The sequence below is a fragment of the Crassostrea angulata genome, chromosome 8 (assembly GCF_025612915.1).
Source record: "Crassostrea angulata isolate pt1a10 chromosome 8, ASM2561291v2, whole genome shotgun sequence".
Taxonomy (NCBI): domain Eukaryota; kingdom Metazoa; phylum Mollusca; class Bivalvia; order Ostreida; family Ostreidae; genus Magallana; species Magallana angulata.
In genome coordinates this window covers 39,641,646-39,647,645 of record NC_069118.1, presented here as the reverse complement: position 1 = coordinate 39,647,645, position 6,000 = coordinate 39,641,646, and the positions used below count along the sequence as shown (strand labels likewise).

Sequence of the window (6,000 nt, the reverse complement as noted above, 5' to 3'; positions counted from 1 at the left end):
AGCCGCCCGATCCATTTCATTATTTTGTACTGTATGATGAGGATAAATAAATCGCGATGCGATTCCATTTTGTTAGAACTATTTAGGAATGTATCTTATTTCAAACGCGATTAAAAGAATATTAAGAGAACTTTGGAATTAGATTCCGAACCAGGTATATTCGTTCTTGAATATCTTACGGTAAAACAGGACGCTATTGGTCCATTGATTACGATATTTTTATCTATATTAAAAAATAAGTAGAAATCCATTTATTCTGTTTATTATAATAAATAATAAACACAAACGTAATAAATACTAAGCTCGGTTCCCTTATGTTTCTGTTGAAATAAGGTATCCTGAAAAGGAGTTGTAGTGGCCCTGAATATTTCGGTCGTGCGCAAGACGTCTCACCCAGACCCTATCTCCTTTATCCATTGACAGTACCACAACTCTTGTACTACTTTCCCAAGGTGTGTTAGCCGATGACACTGGTAAAACACTCTGACCGTTTTTTATGATTCCGAGAGTTATGGTATTTGCATTCGTTGCCATTACTGTGCAACTAAAAACGTAAAGCCCTTTTGTAGGTACCACAAAGTGTCCACACCACTTGTGATATCCGTTTCCCAAGTTTGTAAGGACATTGTTATATTTTATTGCATCATCGTTGCCCAAGTGAGTATCGTTGCTTAAAACCGCGCTGAAGCCTATAGCCGGAATGGTTAAGCCTAAAGAAATATAACGTCTAAATTTTACGCTTTAAAATTTGAAATAAGAAGAAATCATGAGTATGAGATACATGCACTAGTTATTGATCTTTTTAGTCAAGAAAGAAAGAAAGAAAGAAAGAGAGCCACACAGAAAGAGAGAAAAGTTTACCTTGTTGGATAACTGTCGATACAGTTACTAAGGTTGCAATGACGTTTGCTCTATTCATACTCTTAAATCGTTGTCTGTGGCAATTCAATCTGCAATGAAAAAAAAAATTTCATTGATATCTAAGTAAACTTAATGATATGAACATAGTACATAAAACAAGAAAAAATAAATATCAATTTTTGACCGCCAAAAACTTTCGAAAAACTTGACATTTTTTGTTAAGTTAAAAAATAAAGAAAAAAGTGTTAACTCATTCCAGTACGGAATTGTCTGATCAAAATCTGATCCACATTTTATAATACAAATATATTAATTTTGAAATTGTCTAAACTTCATTGCCCTCTCTAACATTTTTTTTTTCATATAATAATAATAATAAACATTCACATGGCATATACTAATATTGAAATATTTTAGCAGAATATTTAACGGAATAGTCTACGAAATAGTTATGTAAAAACTAGAATAAGTGAGTATTAAAATAAACCCGGTAAAAATTGCTTTTTTAATCATTTTTATGAGAGAGAAAAATAGCAAAACTGAGGTTACAATGAATCAAATTTTAAATTTATTTAAAGAAAAAATAAGCAACTGCGTAAGCAAATAAAACGTTACCTTATCTTGCCTATCCTTGATTTTCAATGCATTGGTGCAATTCTGGCTGTTATATATAGAGCTTTCCACAGTGCAACACCTGATATACAACATACTTATGACCATGTTGCGTGTATTAATTATCAGCTCGAACTACATGTAAAAAACAGTGCAATTTAAAAAAAAATAGACAAGGAAAGCTTTCAAAGTTTCCAGATTTAAAACTTAGTCTTGTTTTAGCAATTTGCTCATATTTTCTCTAACTGGTAGCTTTTACTTTTGCCTAAACGATTTTTAAAGAGTAGTAATTCACTTTTTGGGCACCAATGTCCAAAATATACCGTATGACGGGTATTTTTGCGTGCTGCTAATTTTTAGTAATTTTTACGAGTTTTATAAATCCGTAAAAATTAAACGCGTAAATTTTAACAAGAGTAAAAAAAACACCGCACGTAAATTTTCTACATCGTACCTATGAGAGTGATGTTCATGACCTTCAGCTCAGTCCCTGGCGGCTGTACATGTAGGTATATTTGAGCGTTTGTGGTCACGTGGTGATAACAGTTCAGATCTTTCTATTCAGTCTTGAGTATTTTTTAAAACTACGTATAATGTCACGTTAGTAGCTAGATGTCTTTTTGGTTGGGAGAGAAAGAAAAACGGAGGGAGAGAAAAATATTTTGAAATGGAGTTGTCTTTATTTTTTCCCGGTAAATCGAACTGAGACGAGCACATGGTGTACATCATTCAATGATGATACCCAGATTAGTAGGAATAAGTAAAGTGTATATCACATATGAAATAAAGGTAAATGTATAAACACAATCATAAATATAAGGAATCGTTAACAGAAAAAACGATTTTCTGATTTGTATGTGTGATAACTGTAACAAAGTCTGGGTGAAACCCAACCCCCCTTTTACCACAGATGATTTTAATTTTTACGGACATGTCCAATTCGTAAAAAAAATACGCGTAAAAATTCAGATCACCCTATTTTATGACAAATTCCTCAAAAATCACAGCAGTAAAAATTACCCGTTATACGGTATTTTTTTTCTTTTTTGCGAACATGATAAAAACATATAATTTTTTATTCAACACTGTCCCGGACAATTATGCCAGTGCAAAGGTGGCATATTTGCACCCGCACAAGATTCAGTTTCGTGTAACTCCATATAAACCAAAAGGTAGACCATTGTCTAGAGAGTATATAATCACATTTGTTCTTAAAGTCTCTTATCTGCCAGATGATATATTTACCTTTAGAAATACATTAGAAAATAATAACTCACATAGGAGATATAATTATCCTACTGAAATTATTGAAATCTTTTAGGATTTTCTAAAAGCCTTATTTATATAGAAGACTTAGTATATTTACTATAGGTTTTCCTGTATTTCATTTAAACAGGAAGTTTTCCTGCAGGATATAAAAAATCCTACGGCAGTTTTGTTTAAATCATATCAGAATATAAATTCTTACAGGAAGTTCTTTTATTCTGGTAGGGAATTCCAAATATTCTTTAGTAAAATTGCTTTTCGGATGAAAAAATATTTTCCTTTCGGATTTTCGTTTAAAGGTATATATCTCACCCGACCGGTGCATATATTTTAACCATAAAGGTGGTTTAAACTCTTTAAGCAACGCTTTATCATATGACATATTTGAATTTTTCGACACATGCAGCTTAGACGGGTGCAAATATGCTTTCTTGGCACTGGCATAATCATCAGACATATTATCATTAATATTCGCTGGATTCGTACCTTTTATTCAAGGTATAGACGTCAATTTGATACAAATTAACCGTGTCCTATTTTTTATTTGATAGGATGTAAATGGTTGTTTCAAAGTTTGGCTAAATATGAAGGAAACCTCGGCCTAGCATTGTACATGTAATCATCAATACCCGTCAATTTAGAAAAAATATATTTGAAATTTTCAGCTCAAATTTTACAGTGCAGCGTTAAACAAGATCAGTCGATTGGGAGAAGTATTTAATGTAGAGTCAACTTTTCTACAAATGATAATTATTGTTACTAATATTGTACTTACATTTGTTACATTTGTTGAAACAACGGTGTCTTGGTGACAAGTTGTATTTGGTTATTATTTATTAATTGATTTATTTATTTGCTGGATCTTTTTCTTATTTAATTGAAGTTTCTTTATCAATCTCTAAAACTTACACTTCTAAAAAGGTGTAACATACCCATATTATTTTGAGGCCTTGTGTTATCCTTTTGTCTTTTTACATAACTCTTATTTTAAAAGAGATCAAAAACATTCTAAAATGGCCATGATCAACACCCCCCTTATAGTTTGAATTTAATAGATTTTTTTTCTTATTTAATTGAAGTTTCTTTATCAATCTCTAAAACTTACACTTCTAAAAAGGTGTAACATACCCCTATTATTTTGAGGCCTTGTTATCCTTTTGTCTTTTTACATAACTCTTATTTTAAAGGAGATCAAAAACATTCTAAAATGGCCATGATCAACACCCCCCTTATAGTTTGAATTTAATAGATAAAAGTGTAAAATAGTTTGTACGTCAATTGCTAGGATGTTTGTTAATTTTTAAACTTATATATTAGTTTTTCAATTAAAGTTCATGTAAACTGGCTGCATTAAGAAACAAATAAAACCCGTTTGTGTGCGAAAGAGGAATTACTTTTTTACATACATAAAATAAATGAATATTTGGAGCATGCGCTGATTTTCTTTCTGTACTTTGCCAATAGCTTGAAATAAATAAAGTGCATTATTTTGTTGTCTATAATGACGTCCTTATGTAACTTATTGTAAATTGTATTCCATGGTATTTGAAACAAATGTATTTGCCTTCACTATACAAAGATAGCTCCAAAGACGATAAGAAAGTACAACCTCAATCACAAAAAATGCTTAAGGGCTATCAAATTTCAAAACATGCTGGACAATAATTTTTTTTTTACTCATTGACAAATGAACACAAAAAACCTGCATGTCTCTTTTTACCAAAAGGTTATAATTTTTGGCACCTGGAACTATGGTACAAACAATCCAAGATTCCTACGACTCTCTGACCTCCTCTATTGGTTTAATGAATTGAAGATGTTTGCAAATATCAAATAGTGATAGTATGTGTAACAGTCAGAAGAGTCATTGATTAGGGTATATATACTCAAGAACTGAAGCTTAAAATAAAATTTTAAATATCTAAATTGATTTGACACCACTGATGTTTGTAAATCAAGCATATGTTAAATTGAATAAGGTGGAGTATCTTCATAAGATCCATGAATTAAATTTTTGTCGAGGAAAATAATTCATATATTTTTATATGTCAGATCTGATTTTCTTCCACAGAGAGGTGAGTAGGAATTATTTTAAAGCGCAAAGAATAAAAAACAGTACTGTTCGAGAGATGACACGAAATCCTATATTAAATTAAGGAATGATTCAAACACTCGTTACTTCTAGCTATCAGATCAATACAGTGTGTCTGCCTCCAGCTGACATCGAAGTGTTATAATTTGATACCAGTCATTAGCATCAGATTACATAAGCACGGACAAAAAATGTTTCCATTTTTACCAACATTGTTAAGGGAAGCTTTGTTCATATAGAAATAGAACTGTAGTGTAAACGTCAAAAGTAGAGTGTTTAACACATTACTTTTTTAGGTATTAAATCTATGAAACAGATTTGTGAGGCTAGGTCAGATTGTGTTAAAAAGTAAATAATAAAATGTCATTTTCATTCACTATTAGAAGGTAATGTTTTTGTACATTTTTGACATAATGTTTAAATTATTAGACACAATAAATCAAAAAAATATAGCTAAATCTAATACAAGGATTTTCTTTTATTTCAAATTTCACATAAAATGGTGGGTTTTTTTTCCAAAATTGGTGTCGAATTAACAGAAAACGTTAGCAATATTAAGTCATTAACAAACTCATAACTTATATTGGGTGCCAAAAATGTGTAGAAGAACTCAAACGTATAATATAAACAGCTAATTAAAACTTAACGTAATATCTTGCTTTACAACAGCTTACATGTATCATATTTGAAATCATCACATGTGTTCAAAGTTTGTTGTTTTAAGGTAGAACATCAGAGTAATAATAATCTAATGCATCCTGAGGTATGTGTGAGGTGCATTGCATTAAACAGATCATTTCTTTTAGTATTTTTTATCTTTGGCTACATTACGTGATTGCGTGTATTTTTACTATCAGGTGTTCGTATGTATACTAGAATTAAATTACTCAGCTTAAAAGAAGCCCAGCTGGCAATATATATATATAGAGAATTCAATTTTCAAATTATTCAGAAATTTTAGAATATGCATATGAACATCGATGTAAACGTGGTTTTTTTTTGCAGCAGGACGATAGTTGATAGCATAACGTGTGTCCCCCCCCCCCCCCCACAACTCTAATGACCAAATATATGTTTACTGAGAGCATTTTTGTATTTTGATTGCATCACCAGCAAAATATATCAGAGAATTTTTTTATTATATGATAAAGTTGTATGATAAACGCATT

The 6,000-nt window shown here is 30.8% G+C and overlaps 1 long non-coding RNA gene across 1 annotated transcript; it reads right to left on the bottom strand.

Moving 5' to 3' along the window:
* Positions 1-263: 263 nt before the first annotated feature.
* LOC128161456 (uncharacterized) lies at positions 264-1,535 on the bottom strand. Its single transcript, XR_008240373.1, has 3 exons — positions 1,477-1,535; positions 862-950; positions 264-710 (listed from the first exon to the last, which is right to left on the bottom strand). It is a non-coding gene; the product is annotated as an uncharacterized LOC128161456 (long non-coding RNA).
* Between the last annotated feature and the right edge of the window lie 4,465 nt (positions 1,536-6,000).